This window comes from Bombina bombina, chromosome 9 (genome assembly GCF_027579735.1).
Source record: "Bombina bombina isolate aBomBom1 chromosome 9, aBomBom1.pri, whole genome shotgun sequence".
Lineage (NCBI taxonomy): Eukaryota > Metazoa > Chordata > Amphibia > Anura > Bombinatoridae > Bombina > Bombina bombina.
In genome coordinates this window covers 173,762,773-173,788,678 of record NC_069507.1, presented here as the reverse complement: position 1 = coordinate 173,788,678, position 25,906 = coordinate 173,762,773, and the positions used below count along the sequence as shown (strand labels likewise).

The 25,906-nt window shown below is 40.2% G+C and overlaps 1 protein-coding gene across 1 annotated transcript in view; it reads left to right on the top strand.

The window, feature by feature from the left end:
* Window positions 1-25,906, top strand: part of ARMH3 (armadillo like helical domain containing 3) — a 561,581-nt gene that overhangs the window by 209,522 nt on the left and 326,153 nt on the right. The gene's annotated exons all lie outside the window — the stretch shown is intronic.

Here is a 25,906-nt window from a genome sequence, read left to right as displayed (position 1 = left end):
TGCAAGTACAATCCTGTTTTCTCTGTGCCTTTTCTTCTTTGTGGAATAATACAGTAGTTTGTTCCCTTTCTTTAGTAAGGGGCATGTTGTTTGGAGACCGACTGCTGGGGACGGTGTCTCTTGGAGGCTGTTGACTTAGTCGAGTCTAGTTCCTGCGGTCTCTAGTAAGGCTATGGACTATCTGCGGGTTAGTGTCCTTGGGCTTTTTCCTTTTTTTCAAAGTTCTCGGCTTCGGACTAAGCGGGATTTCTTTTACAAAGATATGACGAGTCCATGGATTTCATCCTTACTTGTGGGATATTAACCTCCTGTGGTGGCAAAGAGCACCACAGCAGAGCTGTATATATAGCCCCTCCCCTTCCCCTCCACCCTCAGTCATTCTCTTTGCCTGTGTTATACTAGGAAGACATGGTAAAGTGAGGTGTTAGTTTTAGTTTCTTCAATCAAGAAGTTTTTTATTTTAAATGGTACCGATGCATACTATTTTCCTCAGGGGGATATGGAAGAAGATTTCTGCCCTGAGGTTTGATGATCTTAGCATTTGTAACTAAGATCCACGCTGGTTCCCACAAGACTTCTGAAGGTAACCATGAGACATCTTCAGTGTGGAGACCGGTTTCATGCTACAAGCAGCATTAAGGTATGTGCAGCCTTTTTTTCTGAGGAGACTTGGTGTATCAGAACTGGCTGGCATTATTTCCCTGTATGGGAATGGGGTAAGCAGCAAAACCTATTTTAATAAGAGGGGTGTTACTGGAGTCCCTATTTTATATTTATCATTAGTTGATATTTGGGCATTATGTGACATGGGAGACAATATAAAAAACAATGTTTTATGTTTTTTATTTTTGGCACTTAAAACTTATTGGTTTTATGCTTGAGGGTTATTTTGTGTGTGTATTTTTACTTTAGTGCAAAACTGCATTTCCATATGGTGTTGTTTGGGCCCACTCCAACTTTTGACCTTAAGGGGCGGAGCCTATTCTGGCGCAATTTCTTCAGGCTTAGCAGCAGCAAACAGTAACTCGGTGGCTCCTGGACTGTGTAGCTGGTCTGAAGGGTTGGAAACTTGATTCGAAGTACCCTGGGGGCAGGTAGGCGCCACAGCAGAGCTGTGGCGAGGTGCAGAGTGTATTTTTTATCTATCTTTTGACTACATGTTGATATAAGTACTTCTAAAGCCTTATTTCTGCCCTTGCTTCTGGGTGCAGTAATTTTTGGATTAACCAATGATATTAAGTTAAATTTGGGAATAATTTAAAAATTTTTGTGCATTTTGGAAAAATTGTTCACTTTTTCTTTTCTTAATGGCACAGTACACGTTTTTTCTAATGTTTATTTTATGCTATAAATAAGTTTAAACGACTTTTGTGGTATTACTAGTCTGTTCAACATGTCTGACATTGAGGTTTCTCATTGTTCTATGTGTTTAGAAGCTATTGTGCAACCCCCTCTAACATTGTGTAACTTTTGTACTGAAATGGCTTTACAATGTAAAAAGCATATTTTAAATAAAGTAAGTGTGCCTAGGGTTTATTCTCAGTCTGAAGAGAATCAGGATATGCCATCCAATTCTCCCCAAGTGTCACAAACTTTTATGCCCACACAAGCGACGCCTAGTACTTCTAGTGCGTCTAATTCCTTTACTCTGCAGGAGATGGCTGCAGTTATGTCAACTACCCTTACAGAGGTATTGTCTAAATTACCAGTGTTGCAGGGTAAACGCAGTAGGTCAAGTATTAATGTAAATACTGAATCCTCTAATGCTTTATTAGCTATTTCTGATGTTCCCTCACAGTGCTCTGAGTTGGGGATTAGGGAATTTACTGTCTGAGGGTGAAATTTCTGATTCAGGGAATGTTTTGCCTCAGACAGATTAGGATGCTATGTCATTTAAATTTAACACCTCTGCCTGTTGCTTAGGGAGGTTTTAGCGACTCTGGATGATTGTGATCCTATTGTGATTCCTCCAGAGAAATTGTGTAAAATGGATTAATATTTGGAGTTCCTACTTACACTGATGCTTTTCCGGTTCCTAAGAGAATTTCGGAAATTATTAGTAAGGAATGGGATAGACCAGGTATACCGTTTTCTCCCTCTCCTAATTTTAAGAAAATGTTTCCTATATCAGATATCATTCGGGACTCATGGCAAGCGGTCCCTAAGGTAGAAGGAGCTATATCTTCCCTAGCTAAGCGTACTACTATACCCATTGAGGATAGTTGTGCTTTCAAGGATCCTATGGATAAGAAATTAGAGGGTCTACTAAAGAGATTATTTGTTAATCAGGGATTTCTTTTACAACCTACGGCTTGCATTGTTCCAGTAACTACTGCAGCAGCTTTTTGGTTTGAGGCTCTAGAAGAGTCTCTTAAGGTTGAGACTCCATTAGATGATTAGATTCTAGATAGAATTAAGGCTCTTAAGCTAGCTAATTCTTTTATTACTGATGCCACTTTTCAAATTGCTAAATTAGCGGCAAAAAATGCAGGATTTGCTATTTTAGCACATAGAGCATTGTGGCTCAAATCTTGGCCTGCTGATGTGTCATCAAAACATAAGCTTTTAGCTATTACCTTTAAAGGTAAGACCCTTTTTGGGCCAGAATTGAAGGAGATCATTTCTGATATTTCAGGAGGTAAGGGCCATGCCCTACCTCAGGATAGGTCGGTTAAAATGAGAGGTAAACAGAATAATTTTCGTTCCTTTTGGAACTTTAAAGGAGGGCCCCCCGCTTCTTCTTCCACAAAGCAGCATGAAGGGGTGGCCCCCGATCCGGGACCGGATCTAGTAGGGGGCAGACTTTCTTTCTTTGCTCAGGCTTGGGCAAGTGATGTTCAGGATTCCTGGGCACTAGAAATAGTGACCCACGGTTATCATTTGAATTCAAGGATTTTCTCCCAAGAGGGAGATTTCATCTTTCAAAATTATCTGCAAACCAGATAAAGAGAGAGGCGTTCTTACGCTGTGTAAAAGACCTTTTTACTATGGGAGTAATCTGTCCTGTTCCAAAATTGGAACAGGGACAGGGGTTTTACTCAAACCTATTTGTGGTCCCCAAAAAAGAGGGAACGTTCAGACCCATTTTGGACCTCAAGTGTCTAAGCAAATTTCTAAGAGTTCCATCATTCAAGATGGAGACAATTCGAACGATTTTGCCAATGATCCAGGAGGGTAAATATATGACTACCGTGGATTTGAAGGATGCTTACCTTCATATTCCCATCCACAAAGATCATCATCGGTTTCTAAGGTTTGCCTTCTTGGACAAACATTATCAGTTCTGGGCTCTTCCTTTCGGGTTGGCCACAGCACCCAGAATCTTCACAAAGGTTCTAGGGTCTCTTTTGGCGCCTTATCTGGACGATATTCTGATTCAGGCATTAACATATCATCTGACAAAATCTCACATGGACACAGTGTTGTCTTTTCTGAGATCTCGTGGCTGGAAGGTGAACATAGAGAAGAGTTCACTTGTTCAACAGACCAGGGTTCCTTTTCTGGGAACTCTGATAGACTCGGTAGCCATGAAAGTATTTCTGACGGAGGTCAGAAAATCAAAGATTTTGAATACTTGCCGAGCACTTCTGTCCATTCCTCGGCCATCGGTGGCTCAGTGTATGGAGGTAATCGGATTAATTGTAGCGGCAATGGACATCGTTCCGTTTGCTTGCTTTCATCTCAGACCACTGCAACTGTGCATGCTCGGTCAGTGGAATGGGGATTATGCGGATTTTTCTCCAAAGATAATTCTGGATCAAGAGACCAGAAACTCTTCTTTGGTGGTTATCGCCAGATCATCTGTCCCAGGGGACTTTTTTCCGCAGACCCTCATGGGTGATAGTGACAACAGATGCCAGCCTTCTGGGCTGGGGTGCAGTTTGGAACTCCATGAAGGCTCAGAGTGTTTGGACTCAGGTGGAGTCTCTACTTCCAATCAATATTCTGGAACTGAGAGCAATATTCAATGCGCTTCAGGTGTGGCCTCAGTTGGCTTCGTCCAAATTCATCAGATTCCAGTCGGACAACATAACGACTGTGGCATATGTCAATCATCAGGGGGGAACAAGGAGTTCCTTAGCTATGATAGAAGTATCCAAGATAATCAGTTGGGCAGAGGCCCAATCTTGTTATTTGTCAGCGATCTACATCCCAGGGGTAGGGAACTGGGAAGCAGATTTTCTAAGTCGACAGACTTTTCATCCGGGGGAGTGGGAACTTCACCCGGAGGTATTTGCCTCATTGATTCTCAGATGGGGCAGACCGGAATTGGTTTTTATGGCATCTCGTGAGAATGCCAAGCTTCCAAGATACGGATCCCGGTCAAGGGATCCTCAGGCTGAACTGATAGATGCCTTGGCAGTACCTTGGTTGTTCAGCCTAGCTTATGTGTTTCCGCCGTTTCATCTCCTCCCACGCGTGTTTGCTCGAATCAAACAGGAGAGAGCTTCAGTGATCCTGATAGCGCCTGCGTGGCCACGCAGGACTTGGTATGCGGATCTAGTGGACATGTACTCTCTGCCACCGTGGAAACTTCCGTTGAGACAGGACCTTCTCATTCAAGGTCTTTTCCAACATCCAAATCTAATTTCTCTGCAACTGATTGCGTGGAGATTGAACGCTTGATTTTATCGAAGCGAGGATTCTCGGGTTCAGTTATCAATACTTTGATACAGGCTAGAAAGCCTGTCACTAGAAAAATCTATCATAAGATATGGCGTAAATATCTTTTTGGTGTGAATCCAAGGGTTACTCATGGAGTAAAGTTAGTATTCCTAGGATTTTGTCTTTTCTCCAAGAAGGATTGGAGAAGGGGTTATCAGCAAGTTCCTTAAAGGGACAAATTTCAGCTTTGTCAATTCTGTTTCACAAACGTTTGTCAAATGTATCAGATGTTCAGTCTTTTTGTCAGGCTCTATCTAGAATTAAGCCTGTATTTAGACCTATTACTCCTCCCTGGAGTTTGAATTTAGTGCTTCGAGTTCTGCAAGGGGTTCCGTTTGAACCTATGCATTCCATAGATATTAAACTATTATCTTGGAAAGTTCTGTTTTTGGTTGCTATTTCTTCTGCTCGAAGAGTTTCTGAGCTTTCAGCATTACAGTGTGATTCGCCTTATCTCATATTTCATTCTGATAAGGTGGTTTTTACGTACCAAACCTGGGTTCCTTCCTAAGGTTGTTTCGAATAAGAATATTATTCCGGAAATTGTTGTTCCTTCCTTGTGTCCTAATCCTTCTTCTAAGAAGGAGCGTCTGTTACATAACTTGGACGTGGTCCGTGCCTTAAAGTTTTACTTACAGGCAACTAAGGATTTCCGTCAATCATCTTCATTATTCATTGTTTATTCTGGAAAGCGTAGGGGTCAGAAAACTATGGCTACCTCTCTTTCTTTTTGGCTGAGAAGTATCATCCGCCTGGCATATGAGACTGCTGGACAGCAGCCTCCTGAAAGAATTATGGCTCATTCTTCTAGGGCTGTGGCTTCCACATGGGCTTTTAAAAACGATGCATCTGTGGAACAGATTTGTAAGGCTGCGTCTTGGTCGTCCCTTCACACTTTTTCCAAATTTTCCAAATTTGATACTTTTGCTTCTTCTGAGGCTATCTTTGGGAGAAAGGTTCTTCAAGCAGTGGTGCCTTCCGTTTAGGTTCCTGTCTTGTCCCTCCCTTTCATCCGTGTCCTATTGCTTTGGTATTGGTTTCCCACAAGTAAGGATGAAATCCGTGGACTCGTCATATCTTTGTAAAAGAAAACTAAATTTATGCTTACCTGATAAATTACTTTCTTTTACGATATGACAAGTCCACGGCCCACCCTGTTCTTTTTAAGACAGGTTTTCTTTATATTTTTTGTAAACTTCAGTCACCTCTGCACCTTTTTAGCCTTTCCTTTTTCTCTTCCTATACCTTCGGCCGAATGACTGAGGGTGGAGGGGAAGGGGAGGGGCTATAATATACAGCTCTGCTGTGGTGCTCTTTGCCACTTCCTGTTAGCAGGAGGTTAATATCCCACAAGTAAGGATGAAATCCGTGGACTCGTCATATCGTAAAAGAAAGTAATTTATCAGGTAAGCATAAATTTAGTTTTTGTTGGGTAGGGGTTTTCAGGCCATGTGCCCTCAGAATGGGCCGTCTTTTGTACCCTCCCGTTTTTGCATTCAGTTTCCTCTATAGCTTGCGTATTGTTTTCCCAAAAGTAATGAATGCAGCTGTGGACTCTTTCCATTTATGAAGAAAAACTTAAATTATGCTTACCTGATAATTTTCTTTTCTTCAGATGGAAAGAGTTCACAGCTCCCGCCCGTATTTTTTCAGTGGGGCGTCTGTTATTTTGGTTCTTCTGGCACCTTTTCACCCTGATGTTTCTTCTACTGTTCCTTGTTCCTCTGCAGAATGACTGGGGGATGAGGGAAGTGGGAGGAGTATTTAAGCCTTTGGGTGGGTTGTTTTTGCCTCCCCCTGGTGGCCAGGTTCTTAATTCCCAAAAGTAATGAATGCAGCTGTGGACTCTTTCCATCTGAAGAAAAGCAAATTATCAGGTAAGCATAATTTAAGTTTTTAAACTAAACCTATCCTGTTATTGTAGCTTCTACTCTACCTCCAGCCATGATGCTTGTTTTGTGTCCTAACAGGCTGCAAGCACTATGGCCAATCAAGAGTTGTAATGCTCTTGAGTGTTCGTTGTCTTAATACTTATAAACACATGGATAAAGTACCACTTGGGAGCTGCAGAGAACTGCTGATCAGCTAGCTTATTCTGAAGCTGAGCCAATCAGCAGTAGTTTCCACTTGGGACCAGTACTTTGCAGCTCTTGTATGGCACTTTAAAGGGACACTAAATGCAATTATTTTCTTTCATGATTCAGATAGAGCATGCAATTTTAAGCAACATTCTAATTTACTCCTATTATCAATTTTTCTTCGTTCTCTTGCTATCTTTATTCAAAAAGCAGGTATATGATGCATAGGAGCCAGCCCATTTTTGGTCGAGAACCTGGGTTATGCTTGCTTATTGGTGGGTAAATGTCTGCCTCCAATAAGAAAGCGCTATCTATGGTCCTGAACCTAAAATGGGCTGGCTACTAAGATTTACATTCCTGCTTTTAAAGTAAAGATAGCAAAAGAACGAAGAAAAAATGATAATAGGAGTAAATTAGAAAGTTGCTTAAAATTGCATGCTCTATCTGAATCACGAAAGAAAAAAATTGGGTTCAGTGTCCCTTTAACTATGTGTTTAATCCCTTTGAGGGTTGTTGTTTTTTCCTTACACATGTGAAGTTTTACCAGACCCATATGTGTACATCATTACATATACAGTAGCTTTTGAAACAATGATCTTACAAAATGCTTTTTCACAATCTCTGGTACGATTTTAGATTTTTCTACATTTTATATGGTTAAACTTTTGTTTAAGCTCAACAATATAATTTCACAGAAAAAAAAAGGATTTAAACATGAGATAAATCTCTTTGTATTTGATGTAGGAGCATATAAAAGCTCAACTTGGGAATTTTTTTTCTGCTTGCCTTTGTTTAGAATCATTGTCTGATAGTTTCTTTCTTCCTTTGGTCTCCAGATACCTTGTGGCCAAAACATGTAAAACGCGTAAAGAAAAGTTAAAATCTGTCAACGTACTTTAAAACTCTGATGTTCAATAGAAACAGATGCTTATATAGTGATGAATTTCCTTTAAGTTTTGTGTAGTGACACTATATATAGATCACATTCCTGTAATAGGATGTTTTCTTTCCTAAGACATGGAGAGTCCACAACATCATTCCAATTACTAGTGGGATATTCAATCCTGGCCAGCAGGAGGAGGCAAAGAGCACCCCAGCAGAGCTGTTAAGTGTCACTTCCCTTACTCATAACATCCAGTCATTCTCTTTGCCTTTATCAATGGAGGATGTAAAGTTGGTGTCTGAAGATATTTATTCCTTTTTCTTTCCTAAGATATAGAGATTCCACAACGTCATTCAATTACTAGTGGGAATATCACTCCTGGCCAGCAGGAGGAGGCAAAGAGCACCACAGCAAAGCTGTAAAGTGTCACTCCCCTACCCATAATCCTCAGTCATTCTCTTTGCCTCTGTCAATGGAGTAGGTGAAGTTTGGTGTCTGAAGAAATGAATTCCCTTTTCAGGTACTTTTCCCTTTAAGCAAGGGTTTTTGTTTAGCTAAGTCCACGTCAATCTCTTCAGTAGAGTAGTGATTTCTTTTAAGCAGTTAGGAAGTTGTGAGGTAGTCCTTGCTTTGTTTCCTAACACATTGCTGCCCATGGTACAGAAAGCCAGAGTTGGTTACTCTGTTCTTTCTTTTTCTACAGGTCTCTCTAAGGAGTATGTGTCCTGTCACGCCTTGTGAGCTGTCTTCCTGCCGGACAGCTAGACTGCAGGTAAGTGCTTTTGTCTTCTAGGTCTTGGAGACTTGCACTTCAGAAGTATATGTCATATGCAGTTGATGGGGACATTTTTAAAATCCTTTATACAGGATTTTCTTTGGCAGTGGGCGGGCACATTATGTATGTTGAGACTAGGGCCTCTATTTATCAAGCTGTCAACTGCAAATACGTTGGAATTCCGCAACGTATTTGTGGCGAGACTGAGTCGCCTTAGTTATCAAACCCTACAGACCGGCAAAAGTAGAATTTAGTGACGTAACATACGATCCACCGGACTCAGTCCGACACAGATCGATGCTTACGTCATTACAGATGTTCCGAACGCAAGTTCGGCACAATCTGACTACTTTTACTAGTTATCAAAAGTCTACCAGGTACGCTCGGCACTATTCCGGCCCAGCGTACCTGGTTTTCAATCCCCTGCCCTGGAGGCAGCGGATGCCATAGGAATCAATGGGAGTCGGAAAGCAGCGAAAGCTTATGTTCGCTGCTGCCCGATATCCCATTGATTCCTATGGGAATGTTTACACCCTAACATGTACCCCGAGTCTAAACACCCCTAATCTGTCCCCCCTACACCGCCGCCACCTACATTATACATATTAACCCCTAATCTGCCCCCCCCTACACCGCTGCCACCTAAATAAATGCTATTAACCCCTATCCCGCCGCTCCCGGACCCTGCCGCAACTAAATAGACTTATTAACCCCAAAACCGCCGCTCCCGGAGCCCGCCACCACCTACATTATACTTATTAACCCCTAATCTGCCCCCCCTACACCGCCGCCCCTATATTAAATTTATTAACCACTAAACCTTAGTCTAACCCTAACACCCCCTAACTTAAATATAATCTAAATAAATATTACTATCATTAAATAAATTATTCCTATTTAAAACTAAATAGTTACCTGTAAAATAAACCCTAAGCTAGCTACAATAGTTACATTGTAGCTATCTTAGGGTTTATATTTATTTTACAGGCAACTTTGTATTTATTTTAACTAGGTAGAATAGTTATTAAATAGTTATTAACTATTTACTAACTGCCTAGCTAAAATAAATAAAAATTTACCTGTAAAATAAAACCTAACCTAAGTTACAATTACACCTAACACTACACTATAATTAAATAAATTAAGTAAACTAAAAATTAAATTAAAATTAAATACAATTTAAAAAAATTATCTAAAGTACAAAAACAAACAAACACTAAATTACAGAAAATAATAAAAAAGTTTTTAAAACTAATTACACCTAATCTAATCCCCCTAATAAAATAAAAAAGCCCCCCAAAATAATAAAATTCCCTACCCTATACTAAATTACAAATAGCCCTTAAAAGGGCTTTTTGCGGGGCATTGCCCCATCTCCAGAGGGGTGGGACGGCTATGGGGGCAAATTTTGCCCCCTCCTACGCCAACCTCTTTATGGGTTGGTGGGAAGCCGCCCACGTCTATGGAGATGACAACCCCTTTAAAAAGCATATAATATACTATGGAAGATATATAGATGACCTGCTGGTGGTGTGGGATGGAATCGAGGAAACAACGGGTCTATTCATAAACACTATCAACATCAACAACATGAACCTGAAATTCACACATGACCAGAGTATGACCTACACAGTATTCTTAGATCTAGCACTCCAAGTACATATACATACTAATACTGTCAGCACAACCTTATATAGGAAGCCCACAGGGGGGAACACTATTTTGAATTACAAATCAAGCCACCCAGGACACGTCAAAAAAGCAATTCCCAAAGGACAATATATTAGAACAAAAAGGGTTTGTTCTGATATCAAAACATATGAGGAACAATGTGCGGTGCTAGAAGAGAGATTACTTAGCAGAGGGTATCCGGAAAGTTTGCTAAAAAACACTAAAAAGGAGGTAGATTTAATACCACGAGATAATCTACTAAAATATAAAAAATTAAATGTCCAACAAAGGCCCAGGAATGATAACAAAATTGTGTTTAGCACTCCATATAGCCTTGAATATAGTAAAATCTGGGACATCATAAAGCAATGTCTCCCTATTCTGACCACTGACTCAAATCTAGAAAACATTGCAACACAAGGTTGCAAATTTGTTGCCAGGAAAAGTATAACCATTGGGAATATGGTAGCACCCTCAGATTTGCAAAGGGAGAAGACTAGAAATTGGCTACCACACAGAGTAGGGTTTTATAAGTGTAAGGCACAGCGTTGTAAAACTTGCAACCATGTATCAGAGGGAATTACCTTTTCTTCCACGGTAACCAGACGTACATATGACATCAGATTCAGACTAAACTGCAAATCTAATCACGTAATCTATCTCCTCACCTGTAGGGGGTGCCAGATCCAGTATATAGGCAAAACGAAACGCTACCTAAAGGATAGGGCCCTTGAGCACATAAGGGACATAGAGGACCCCGATACAGACACACCAGTATCTAGACACTTTAAATCTATGCACGCAGGGGATGCCTCACTGTTGTCTATCCAGGCTATTGATCATGTCCCCCCACACAAAAGAGGGGGTGACAGAATATACAAATTAGATTACAAGGAGGCCCAGTGGATTTTCTTGTTAAATACTAGATCTCCTTTTGGTATTATCAATGAAAGTGATGTGAATTTATTTATTTAAATAATCCATACAAAAATCCTTAATCTAGCGGTGATAATAGGAACTGCAGCCTAGTTAGTGCATAGTGTAAATAGAGAAACTTTACATAAACAAATAGTACATACATATATAATATTATTATGAAGTAGCCAATTAGTATGGCAAAATAATGTACTTGTTTTTTAAGCTTCTCAAGTTGTCTAATAACCTCTTAGTTTTGGCATAAATAGGCGTTATCCACATACTACCTGATATATAAGTAGAGCATTTACTTCTATGTGTATGTTTGCTCATCAAAGTGTTTATATATGCATACTAATACAAGGGCATGAAGGGGTTAACTTTTGTTTTTAAATTTATTTATTGTAAAATATTTCAGGCTTTAAAAGCAGGTCACAGAAGCGGCAAAAGTCAGCAGTGATCAAGTGTGGAGGAACCACATGAAACATGTCTGCAGTTGCCGTTCTGTGACCCCGGATTGCTATTATGAGCTGAGGCTCAACTTGTTTTTATCTGTCACCAATAAAGTATAGCTTTTTATTTCTTTCATGTAATTAGCAAGAGTCCATGAGCTAGTGACGTATGGGATATACATTCCTACCAGGAGGGGCAAAGTTTCCCAAACCTTAAAATGCCTATAAATACACCCCTCACCACACCCACAATTCAGTTTTACAAACTTTGCCTCCGATGGAGGTGGTGAAGTAAGTTTGTGCTAGATTCTACGTTGATATGCGCTCCGCAGCAAGTTGGAGCCCGGTTTTCCTCTCAGCGTGCAGTGAATGTCAGAGGGATGTGAGGAGAGTATTGCCTATTTGAATGCAGTGATCTCCTTCTAAGGGGTCTATTTCATAGGTTCTCTGTTATCGGTCGTAGAGATTCATCTCTTACCTCCCTTTTCAGATCGACGATATACTCTTATATATACCATTACCTCTGCTGATTCTCGTTTCAGTACTGGTTTGGCTATCTGCTATATGTAGATGAGTGTCCTGGGGTAAGTAAGTCTTATTTTCTGTGACACTCCTAGCTATGGTTGGGCACTTTGTTTATAAAGTTCTAAATATATGTATTCAAACATTTATTTGCCTTGACTCAGAATGTTCAACTTTCCTTATTTTTCAGACAGTCAGTTTCATATTTGGGATAATGCATTTTAATTTAACATTTTTTACCTTAAAATTTGACTTTTTCCCTGTGGGCTGTTAGGCTCGCGGGGGCTGAAAATGCTTCATTTTATTGCGTCATTCTTGGCGCGGACTTTTTTGGCGCAAAAATTCTATTTCCGTTTCCGGCGTCATACGTGTCGCCGGAAGTTGCGTCATTCTTTGACGTTATTTTGCGCCAAAAATGTCGGCGTTCCGGATGTGGCGTCATTTTTGGCGCCAAAAAGCATTTAGGCGCCAAATAATGTGGGCGTCTTATTTGGCGCGAAAAAATATGGGCGTCACTTTTGTCTCCACATTATTTAAGTCTCATTTTTTATTGCTTCTGGTTGCTAGAAGCTTGTTCTTTGGCATTTTTTCCCATTCCTGAAACTGTCATTTAAGGAATTTGATCAATTTTGCTTTATATGTTGTTTTTTTCTTTTACATATTGCAAGATGTTCCACGTTGCAACTGAGTCAGAAGTTACTTCAGGAAAGTCACTGCACAGTGCTGGAGCTACCAAGCTAAGTGTATCTGCTATAAACTTTTGGTATCTGTTTCTCCAGCTGTTATTTGTATTGCATGTCATGTCAAACTTATTAATGCAGATAAAATTTCCTTTAGTACTGTTACATTACCTGTTGCTGTTCCGTCAACATCTAATTTTCAGAGTGTTCCTGATAACATAAGAGATTTTATTTTTTAAATCCATTAAGAAGGCTATGTCTGTTATTTCTCCTTCTAGTATACATAAAAGTCTTTTAAAACTTCTCTTTTTTCAGATGAATTTTTAAATGAACATCATCATTCTGATACTGATAATGGTTCTTCTGGTTCAGAGGTTTCTGTCTCAGAGGTTGATGCTGATAAATCTTTGTATTTGTTCAAGATGGAATTTATTCGTTCTTTACTTAAAGAAGTGTTATTTGCATTAGAAATAGAGGATTCTGGTCCTCTTGATTCTAAATGTAAACGTTTAAATAAGGTTTTTAAATCTCCTGTAGTTATTCCAGAAGTGTTTTATCTCCCTGATGCTATTTCTGAAGTAATTTCCAGGGAATGGAATAATTTGGGTAATTTATTTACTCCTTCTAGACGTTTAAGCAAATTATATCCTGTGCCATCTGACAGATTAGAGTTTTTTGAGACAAAAATCCCTAAGGTTATGGGGCTATCTCTACTCCTGCTAATGTACTACTATTCCTACGGCAGATAGTACTTCATTTAAGGATCCTTTAGATAGGAAAATTGAATCCTTTCTAAGAAAAGCTTAATTATGTTCAGGTAATCTTCTTAGACCTGCTATATTTTTAGCGGATGTTGCTGCAGCTTCAACTTTTTGATTAGAAGCTTTAGAGCAACAAGTAACAGATCATAATTTTATAGCATTATTATTATTCTATAACATGCTAATAATTTTATTGGTGATACCATCTTTTGATATCATTAGAGTTGATGTCAGGTATATGTCTCTAGCTATTTTAGCTAGAGAAGCTTTATGGATTAAACTTGGAATGCTGACATGTCTTCTAAGTCATCTTTGCTTTCCCTTTCTTTCCAGGGTAAATAATCATTTTAGTTCCTTTCCTTACAAGGAACAAAAGCCTGATCCTTCATCCTCAGGAGCGGTATCAGTTTGGAAACTATTTCCAGTTTGGAATATATCCAAGCCTTATAGAAACCTATAGCCAGCTCCTAAGTACCTATGAAGGTGCGGCCCTTATTCCAGCTCAGCTGGTATGGGGCAGATTACGTTTTCTTCAAAGAAATTTGGATCAATTCCGTTCTTAATCTCTGGTTTCAGAAACATTGTTTCAGAAAGGTACAGAATTGGCTTCAAGTTAAGGCCTCCTGCTAAGAGATTCTTTTCTTTCCCGTGTCCCAGTTAACACAGCAAAGGCTCAGCATTTCTGTAATGTGTTTCAGATCTAGAGTTGGCTGGAGTATTTATGCCAGTTCCAGTTCTGGAACAGGGGCTGGGGTTTTATTTTATCTCTTCATTTGTACCAAAGAAGGTCAATTCCTTCAGACCAGTTCCGGATCTGTCATTATTGAATCGTTATGTTAGGATACCAACATTCAAGATGGTTACTGTAGGACTATCCTGCCTTTTGTTTAGCAAGGGCATTATATGTCTACAATAGATTTACAGGATGTGTATCTGCATATTCCGATTCATCCAGATCACTTTTAGTGTCTGAGATTCTCTTTTTAGACAAGCATTACCAGTTTTGTGGCTCTACCGTTTGGCCTAGCCTCAGTTCCAAGAATTTTTTTCAAAGGTTCTCGGTGCCCCTTTTTTCTGTAATCAGAGAATAGGGTTTTGGTATTTCCTTATTTGGACGATATCTTGGTACTTGCTCAGTCTTCTCATTTTCGAAGAATCTCATACGAATCGACTTGTGTTGTTTCTTCAATTTCATGGTTGGAGGATCAATTTACCATTCAGTTCATTGATTCCTCAGACAAGGGTAACCTTTTTAGGTTTCTAGATAAATTCAGTGTCTATGACTCTGTCCTTGTCAGACAAGAGAAGTTTAACATTGATATCAGCTTGTCAAAACCTTCAGTCACAATCATTCCCTTTGGTAGCCTTATGCATGGAAATGTTGGGTCTTAGGACTGCCGCATCAGATGCGATCTCCTTTGCTCGTTTTCACATGCGACCTCTTCAGCTCTGTATGCTGACCCAATGGTGCAGGGATTACTCAAAGATATCTCAATTAATATCTTTAAACCGATTTTACAACACTCTCTGACATGGTGGACAGATCACCATCGTTTAGTTCAGGGGGCTTCTTTGTTCTTCCGACCTGGACTATAATCTCAACAGATGCAAGTCTTACAGGTTGGGGAGCTGTGTGGGGGTATCTGACGGCACAAGGGGTTTGGGAATCTCAGGAGGTGAGATTTCCGATCAATATTTTGGAACTCCGTGCAATTTTCAGAGCTCTTCAGTCTTGGCCTCTTCTCAAGAGAGAGTTGTTCATTTGTTTTCAGATAGACAATGTCACAACTGTGGCATACATCAATCATCAAGGAGGGACTCACAGTCCTCTGGCTATGAAAGAAGTATCTCGAATTTTGGTTTGGGTGGAATCCAGCTCCTGTCTAATCTCTGCGGTTCATATCCCAGGTATGGACAATTGGAAAGCGGATTATCTCAGTCGCCAAACGTTGCATCCGGGCGAATGGTCTCTTCACTCAGAGGTATTTCTTCAGATTGTTCAAATGTGGGAACTTCCAGAAATAGATCTGATGGCTTCTCATCTAAACAAGAAACTTCCCAGGTATCTGTCCAGATCCCGGGATCCTCAGGCGGAGGCAGTGGATGCATTATCACTTCCTTGGAAGTATCATCCTGCCTATATCTTTCCGCCTCTAGTTCTTCTTCCAAGAGTAATCTCCAAGATTCTGAAGGAATGCTCGTTTGTTCTGCTGGTAGCTCCGGCATGGCCTCACAGGTTTTGGTATGCGGATCTTGTCCGGATGGCCTCTTGCCAACCGTGGACTCTTCCGTTAAGACCAGACCTTTTGTCTCAAGGTCCTTTTTTCCATCAGGATCTGAAATCCTTAAATTTAAAGGTATGGAGATTGAACGCTTGATTCTTGGTCAAAGAGGTTTCTCTGACTCTGTGATTAATACTATGTTACAGGCTCGTAAAACTGTATCCAGAGAGATATATTATAGAGTCTGGAAGACTTATATTTCTTGGTGTCTTTCTCATCATTTTTCTTGGCATTCTTTTAGAATACCGAGAATATTACAGTTTCTTCAGGATGGTTTAGATAAGGGTTTGTCTGCAAGTTCCTTGAAAGGTCAAATCTCTGCTCTTTCTGTTCTTTTTCACAGACAGATTGCTATTCTTCCTGATATTCATTGTTTTGTACAAGCTTTGGTTCGTATAAAGCCTGTCATTAAGTCAATTTCTCCTCCTTGGAGTTTGAATTTGGTTCTGGGGGCTCTTCAAGCTCCTCCATTTGAACCTATGCATTCATTGGATATTAAATTACTTTCTTGGAAAGTTTTGTTCCTTTTGGCCATCTCTTCTGCCAGAAGAGTTTCTGAATTATCTGCTCTTTCTTGTGAGTCTCCTTTTCTGATTTTTCATCAGGATAAGGCGGTGTTGCGAACTTCTTTTGAATTTTTACCTAAGTTGTGAATTCCAACAACATTAGTAGAGACATTGTGGTTCCTTCATTATGTCTTAATCCTAAGAATTCTAAGGAGAAATCGTTGCATTCTTTGGATGTTATTAGAGCTTTGAAATATTATGTTGAAGCTACTAAGTCTTTCCGAAAGACTTCAAGTTTATTTGTTATCTTTTCCGGTTTTAGAAAGGCCAGAAAACTTCTGCCATTTCTTTGGCATCTTGGTTGAAATCTTTAATTCATCTTGCCTATGTTGAGTCGGGTAAGACTCCGCCTCATAGGATTACAGCTCATTCTACTAGGTCAGTTTCTACTTCCTGGGCGTTTTGGAATGAAGCTTCGGTTGATCAGATTTGCAAAGCGGCAACTTGGTCCTCTTTGCATACTTTTACCAAATTCTACCATTTTGTTGTATTTTCTTCTTCTGAAGCAGTTTTTGGTAGAAAAGTACTTCAGGCAGCGTTTTCAGTTTGAATCTTCTGCTTATGTTTTTTCATTAAACTTTATTTTGGGTGTGGATTATTTTCAGCAGGAATTGGCTGTCTTTATTTTATCCCTCCCTCTCTAGTGACTCTTGTGTGGAAAGATCCACATCTTGGGTAGTCATTATCCCATACGTCACTAGCTCATGGACTCTTGCTAATTACATGAAAGAAAACATAATTTATGTAAGAACTTACCTGATAAATTCATTTCTTTCATATTAGCAAGAGTCCATGAGGCCCGCCCTTTTTTTGTGGTGGTTATGATTTTTTTGTATAAAGCACAATTATTCCAATTCCTTATTTTATATGCTTTCGCACTTTTTTCTTATCACCCCACTTCTTGGCTATTCGTTAAACTGAATTGTGGGTGTGGTGAGGGGTGTATTTATAGGCATTTTAAGGTTTGGGAAACTTTGCCCCTCCTGGTAGGAATGTATATCCCATACGTCACTAGCTCATGGACTCTTGCTAATATGAAAGAAATGAATTTATCAGGTAAGTTCTTACATAAATTATGTTTTTTAACGTAACCCCGGCTGCTTGCCCCTCCTTGCCTGCATGTGATGCCCGGAAGTGGATGGTAATTTAATCAACTCTTTAACCTGTAAAAAAAAATACAATACCCCCCCAACATTAAAACCCACCCAATCCCCCCTTATTAAAACCTAACACTAACCCCTTGAAGATCACCCTACCTTGAGAAGTCTTCACCCAACCAGGCCGAAGTCCTCAACAAATCCGGCAGAAGTGGTCCTCCAGACGGGCAGAAGTCTTCATCCAAGCCGGGCAGAAGAGGTCCTCCAGACGGGCAGAAGTCTTCATCCAGACGGCATCTATCTTCATCCATCCGGCGCGGAGCGGGTCCATCTTCAAGACATCCGACGCGGAGCATCCTCTTCGTTTGACGGCGACTGAAGAACGAAGGTTCCTTTAAGTGACGTCATCCAAGATGGCGTCCCTTCAATTCCGATTGGCTGATAGAATTCTATCAGCCAATCAGAATTAAGGTAGGAAAAATCCTATTGGCTGATGCAATCATCCAATAGGATTGAAGTTCAATCCTATTGGCTGATCCAATCAGCCAATAGAATGCGAGCTCAATCCTATTGGCTGATTGGATTAGCCAATAGGATTGAACTTCAATCCTATTGGCTGATTGCATCAGCCAATAGGATTTTTCCTACCTTCATTCCGATTGGCTGATAGAATTCTATCAGCCAATCGGAATTGAAGGGACGCCATCTTGGATGACGTCACTTAAAGGAACCTTCATTCTTCAGTCGCCATCGAACGAAGAGGATGCTCCGCGTCGGATGTCTTGAAGATGGACCCGCTCCGCATGGATGAAGATAGAAGATGCCGTCTAGATGAAGACTTCTGCCCGTCTGGAGGACCACTTCTGCCGGATTCGTTGAGGACTTCGGCCCGGTTGGGTGAAGACTTCTCAAGGTAGGGTGATCTTCAAGGGGTTAGTGTTAGATTTTATTAAGGGGGGTTGGGTGGGTTTTAGAGTAGGGTTGGGTGTGTGGGTGGTGGGTTTTAATGTTGGGGGGGTATTGTATTTTTTTTTACAGGTTAAAGAGCTGATTACTTTGGAGCAATGCCCCGCAAAAAGCCCTTTTAAGGGCTATTTGTAATTTAGTATAGGGTAGGGAATTTTATTATTTTGGGGGGCTTTTTTATTTTGTTAGGGGGATTAGATTAGGTGTAATTAGTTTAAAAAACTTGTAATTATTTTATTATTTTCTGTAATTTAGTGGGTTTTTTTTGTGCTTTAGATACTTTTTTAAAATTGTATTTAATTGTATTTAGTTTAGTTAATTTATTTAATTATAGTGTAGTGTTAGGTGTAATTGTAACATAGGTTAGGTTTTATTTTACAGGTAACTTTGTATTTATTTTAGCTAGGTAGTTATTAAATAGTTAATAACTATTTAATAACTATTGTACCTAGTTAAAATAAATACAAACTTGCCTGTAAAATAAAAATAAATCCTAAACTAGCTACAATGTAACTATTAGTTATATTGTAGCTAGCTTAGGGTTTATTTTACAGGTATTTATTTAGTTTTAAATAGGAATAATTTATTTAATGATAGTAATATTTATTTACATTTATTTAAATTATATTTAAGTTAGGGGGTGTTAGGGTTAGACTTAGGTTTATTGGTTAATAAATTTAATATAGTGGCGGCGGTGTAGGGGGGGGCAGATTAGGGGTTAACAAATGTAGGTAGGTGGCGGCGGTGTAGGGGGGGAGATTAGGGGTTATTAAATATAATGTATGTGGCGGCGGTGTGGGGGGGGAGATTAGGGGTTAATAAGTATAATGTAGGTGGCGGTGGGCTCCGGGAGCAGCAGTTTAGGGGTTAATAATTGTATTTAGTTGCGGTGGGGTCCGGGAGCGGCGGTTTAGGGGTTAATAATTGTATTTAGTTGCGGCGGTTTAGGGGTTAATATATTTATTAGAGTTGCGGTGGGCTCCGGGAGCAGCGGTTTAGGGGTTAATATATTTATTAGAGTTGCGGTGGGCTCCGGGAGCGGCGGTATAGGGGGTAAACAGTATAGTATAGTGTGGGTGTTTAGTGACAGGGTACCAAGAAAGCTGTAAAAAAGCCGAAGAGCAGCGAGATCGATGACGGTCAGTTAACAACAGTCCGCTGCTCATCGCTCCGTACTTGGTACGCGACTTTTTGACAGCTTTTTTGATAACTTTGGAGAACGTATTCAGGTCCGCGGCAGCAATGTTAGGCGATCTTAGGCGAGCGTATTGGTGCCGTCGAATGCAGGTAAGTTGACAGGTTGATAAATAGAGGCCTAGGGGTTAATCCTCCCTTTATTGGGACGTTTTTCCTCTTTGGGCTAATTTTGTTGAAATACTTTTAGTATGTGTGTGGCTTATGTTTTATACAGCGATTTATGTATAAACTTAAAATTTAGCAGTTGATATTTTCTTTGCTTGCTTAGCTAGAACAGGCTAACTGACAGACTGCTTGAGCGTTTGTGTAAATTAAGCTCCGGTGTTGTAGGCATAGGGAAACGCGCGTCTTTTACTTGCTGCATAGTTTCCTCTCTCTGCCGGGCATGTGACTTCTCTCTGCTGTCGGATATTCGCGGAGCGGCGTAATTGAATTTCAGTCTTTTCAATGTCCATCTACTATATGATCGTTTTAGAGACTTCTGGCAGCCAAATTGTGTATAAGTGTTATGGTAAGGCACCTCAGCCTGCCTGATTGGTTTATTATTTTAACAAATTTTTGCATAACGTTAAGCGGCTGTGGTATTAAAAATTCTTAAAGTGACAGTGTATTTAAAAAATTCTACAATTTGGGGATTTTTTTTATTTAGTATTATACACATGGACCAAGACTCTGTGTCTTTTGACAAATGCTTGTTATGCCTTGAGGCACAAATTGTTTTGCCTATGTAATTCTGTGCTGCATGCTTAGCTAGAACACTTCAATTTAAAGATAAATTGTTGCTCTCTGAGCCCAATGTCTCTCAGGATGATGCTGATCAGGCAATGCCACAGATTTCTCCTCAAACATCCCAAGCCTCTATGGCGTCACATACAGTGCCCTGCAGTTCCTCTCAGCCTCCTGGAGGTGTTTATTTGCCTGCAGATTTTGCTGCACAGGTATCACCTGCGGCATTTTCCGCTTTTCCTGTGCTGGGAAAACGCAAGAGGAAAATTAGACATTCAGATAGTAAGGTTTCTGTTCCACCTACGGCTAGCCAAGTTGCCCTCCCTCATAAGTTTGATGAGGAGGATACATTGGTAGCCTCTGAGGGTGAAATCTCAGATTTGGACAGTATTATTCCTTCATCTGATACTGAAGAAGTAAACTTCAGATTTAAGCTTGAACACCTTTGTTTACTGTTAACGGATGTATTGGCTACTTTAGATGACTCCAATACTTCTGTCGTTGTCAACCCTAAGAAGTCTAGTAAACTTAATAAATACTATGATGTTCCTTCCTCTGTGGAAGTTTTTCCTGTTCTAGACCGTGTGACGGAGATTATTTCACAGGAATGGGAGAAGCCAGGGATTCCTTTCTCCCCTTCTCCTGTATTTAAAAAGAGGTTTCCTGTTGCTGACTCCATTACAGATTCTTGGTGCACAGTGCCTAAAGTTGAAGGGACTATTTCTACTCTACTCTGGCTAAGAGAACTATAATCTCTATAGAGGATAGCTACTCCTTTAAGGATCCCATGGACAAAAAAGCTGGAAGCTTATTTGAAGAAGATGTATGTTCATCAAGGTCTTCAATGACAACCTGCAGTTTGTATTGCCACAGTAGCAAGTGCGGAATCTTATTGGTGCAACGCCTTGTCTGAATCAATTTTAGTAGAGACTCCATTAGAGGAGATACAAGATAGGATTAAGGCTCTCAAACTAGCCAATTCCTTTATTTCTGATGCTAACATGCAAGTTATTAGACTGGGAGCCAAGATGTCTGGCTTCTCTGTCCTAGCAGTAGGGCATTGTGGCTAAAATCTTGGTCAGCTGATGTTACCTCTAAGTCCAAGCTTCTGGCGCTTCCTTTCAAGGGTAAGACCCATTTTAGACCTAAAGTGCCTCAACAAGTTTCTCTGGGTACCATCCTTCAAAATGGAAACCATTCGTTCCATTCTTCCTTTGGTCCAAGAGGGTCAGTTCATGACGACCATAGACCTGAAGGACGCGTATCTTCATGTTTCCATCCACAGGGATCATCACAAATTCCTGAGATTCGCCTTTCTAGACAAACCCTTTCAGTTTGTGGCTCTTCCATTTGGACTTGCCACAGCTCCCAGAATTTTCTCAAAGGTTCTGGGGGCTCTCTTAGCAGTGATCAGGTCTCGGGGGAATTGCTGTGTGGCTATACCTGGACGACATATTGGTTCAGGCACCATCTTTTCAACAAGCAAATTCTCATACAGAGATCTTGTTGTCTTTTCTACGTTCCCACGGTTGGAAAGTGAATCTGGAAAATATACCCCTTGTTTCAGCTACAAGGGTGGTTTTCATAGGGACCATAATAGATTCCCTATCTATGAAATTTTTTCTGACGGAGGTCAGTAAATCCAAAATTCTCTCCTCTTTCCTCTCTCTTCAGTCTACTGTTCGGCCCTCAGTGGCTCAATGTATGGAGGTAATTGGTCTGATGGTCGCTTCCATGGACATTATTCCCTTTGCTCGATTCCATTTGAGAGCTCTGCAATTATGCATGCTCAGACAATGGAACGGAGACCATTCGGATATGTCTCAGAGGATAGATCTAGACCAGCCGACAAGAGACTCTCCCGTGGTGTCTTTTTCAGGACCATCTGTCTCAGGGCACATGCTTCAGGAGACGCTCCTGGGTGATTGTGACCAAGGTCGCCAGCCTGCTAGGCTGGGGAGCAGTCTTGGACTCGTTAAAGGCGCAGGGACTATGGACTTGGGAGTCTGCTCTCCCCATAAACATCTTGGAGTTAAGAAGTTTCAGTCGGACAACATCACCTCAGTGGCTTACATCAACCACCAGGGTCCTCCGAGTTCCTTAGCCGTGAAGGAGGTGGCACGGATTATTCAGTGGGCAGAAGCTCCCAATTGTTGTCTATCTGCCATCCACATTCCTGGAGTAGACAACTGGAGCAGACAGATGGTTTTCTCCAGGTTAATCCTCAAATGGGGGTGCCAAAGTTAGATCTGATGGCGTCTCAGCAGAACGCCAAGCTTCCAAGTTACGGTTTAAGGTCAAGAGATCCTCAGGCCGCTCTGGCGGTTCCTTGAAATTTCGGTCTAGCATACCTGTTTCCTCCGTTTGTGCTCCTTCCACGAGTTATTGCTCGTATCAAACAAGAGAGAGCTTATATAATTCTAATAGCTCCTGCATGGCCTCGCAGGATCTGGTATGCAGACCTAGTGAAGATGTCATCTCGGCTGCCTCTGAGGAAGGACCTTATAACTCAGGGTCCATTTCTCCATCCAAATCTCGTTTCTCTGAAGGTGACTGCTTGGAGACTGAACGCTTAGTTCTGTCTAAGCGTGGATTTTCTGAGTCGGTCATCGAGACCATGATCCAGGCTTGCAAGCCTGTTACTCGAAAAATAAATATACCTTTATTGGTGTTAATCTAAGAGCTACTCTTGGAGTAGAGTCAGGATTCCTAGAATTTTGTCTTTTCTCCAGTAAGGTTTCCAGGAAAGTCTGAAGAGAGGGTTGTCAGTCAGTTCTCTGAAAGGTCAGATTTCTGCATTATCTATTTTGTTACACTAGCATCTAGCGGATGTGCCAGATGTTCAATATTTTTGTCAGGCCCTGGTCAGAATCAGGCATGTGTTTAAACCTGTTTCTCCTCCTTGGAGCCTTAATCTTGTTCTTAAAGCTTTGCAGCAGGCGCTGTTTGAGCCAATGCATTCCATAGATATAAAGTTGCTATCTTGAAAGGTTTTTTCTTTTTATTGCTATCTCTTCTGCTCAGAGAGTTTTGGAACTCTCGGCTTTGCAGTGTGATTCGCCTTACCTTATCTTTCATGCGGATAAGGCGGTTTTTCGTACTAAATTGGGGTTTCTTCCTAAAGTGGTTTTGGATAGAAATATTAATAAGGAAATTGTTGTTCCTTCTCTCTGTCCCAATCCTTCTTTTCATAAAGAACGTCTGTTGCATAACTTGGATGTTCTGCGTGCTCTAAAATTCTAGCTACAGGCTACTGACTCCATTACAGATTCTTGGTGCACAGTACCAGTCTTCTGCCCTGTTTGTTTGTTTGTTTCTCAGGAAAGCGTTGGGGTCAGAAGGCCACCTCCACTTCTCTTTCTCTCTGGTTGAGAAGTAGGATTCATTTTGCATATGAGACTGCTGGGCAGCAGTCTCCTGAGAGAATTACGGCTCATTCTACTAGGGCTGTCTCCTCTTCGTGGGCTTTCAATAATGAAGCTTCTGTGGAACAGGTTTGCAAGTCGGCAACATGGTCCTCTCTGCATACTTTTTCCAAATGTTCCAAATTGATACTTTTGCCTCGGCTGAGCCCTCCTTTGGGAGAAAGGTTCTTCAAGTGGTGGGGCCTTCTGTTTAGGTCTGCCTGTCTTGTTCTCCCTCCCTGTTCATTCCGTGTCCTCTAGCTTGTGTATTGGGTCCCACTAGTAATTGGAATGACATTGTGGGCTCTCCATGTCTTAGGAAATAAAATAAAATGTATGCTTACTTGATAAACGTCTTTCTTTCTGGAGATGGAGAGTACACGACCCTACCCTTTTGATTAGACAGTATTTTTTGCTAAACCTCAGGCACCTCTACATCTTTGTGTTAACTTATTTTTCCATTTCCCTTCGGGTGAATGACTGGGGGTTATGGGTAAGGGAAATAACAGCTCTGCTGAGGTGTTCTTTGCCTCCTGCTGGCCAGGAGTGAATATCCCACTAGTAATTGGAATTACTCCATGTCAGAAGAGAAAGAAATCAGGTAAGCATAAATTTAATTTTCTCCCTTTTAGCAAACATAAAAAAGTCTAATAACTTGTTTATATGGCTACTTATATGTCTTCCTGTCCAGACCTTGCAAGGCTTTTCTGACATAGGAAATCTAATACTTACAGCGGTAACAATACATTTATTTTGCGTCTACTATGTAAATGCTGCCATTAGTTCTTGATTAATATCAAAAAGTTTATTTTTTATTTTTTAAATTCATTTATTTTTACTTTGTCTATAAGAAAAGTAACCAACTATACCACCATTAGAATGCATTATATAGTGTCAATATGCAACAATGACAGATGGGAGCAATATTTTCCTGCCGTTACAGCTGGCAGTAGAGTGTGGCGTTTGTGACAGTTGGTCTGCAGTCTTGTGCGGAATACATGACAGGATCAATAGAGGTGCAAAATGCAAGCCTGTGTACAGGACGCGCAATTTAATGTGGCATATTTTTCCAAACAACTGACAAATAATGTATTGTCCATTTAAACCTGTTAAGCTGGTAGACAAGATGCCAGCTGTTATAATATTGCTTATTTACTGCATATTGTAGGAGTTGCCTATGAAACCATGGCATTTACTATGGATGGAAAATAAAACTGATATATCTCAGGAACTTACATTATCTTTTTTTTAATGTATTTTACCACTTTCATTGTTAGTTGATAGATATTTATTTTGTGAAATATCTACAATATAAATTAGCACCACACTAAACATAGCTATGGCTGTGACTCTGATGTTTAATTAAATTAATATTTTGTTGTACTTTATTTTACTTACAGTATAAATCTACTTTATTTTGTGCATTATATTTTGCCAAGGATAATGAAGATCTCATCATTTTAAGTATGCAGACAAAATGTTTGTTCTCTATCTATTTCTCTATCCATCTACAGTATCTATCTTTCTATCTATCATCTACTTGTGTTTTTATTAGATTTGTTTTCTGCAGTTTTTGAAGATACATTATTATATGTTATTTATAGAGCACTAACATCTACCACAAAATACAATAAAATACAATGAATACTTGGTGCAAACACTACAAAGTAATATGTATACTAGGGTGTATGGGGCCTGTTTGCATTACAGCTTCACTCTGTGGTGGGGTTGATAAAAAAGAAAAGTGAATGGCGGGTGGTCATATAAAAAGGTAGAATTATTTGGCGAATATTACAGCAGAAGTATAAACAAACCAAGGAAGTACCTCTAGGGTTAGGAGTTCTTCATTATAAGGCATGACACTCATTGATAATGGGTTCTTGGATAATAAGCACTCAAGCAAGTTTTGCAGCTCCCAAACAGAATTACAACTGGTTAGCCAATCAGGAGAGCAGTTGCATGACCTTTCCAATCACTGGCTGTGTCCTGACTGGATGCTGCAAGGTTTGTGGCTTGTGTGTTTAATCCCTTCATGCTTGTTAAATAAAGTTATCTAGGGTCAGTAATGTTAAAAGTATATCATTTTTGCATTAGAATATTCCTTATTAATTTAAAACCAATATAAAAATATTTTAAATAAAAATATTGTAATATTGCTACACTATCCAACATGGCTTGAATGTCTTTCCAATGGTTAAACAATCCCTGTAGCATTATTTTGTTCTCTCATTTATAAACAAGAGGAGCCTTCAGCGGGGAATAAACT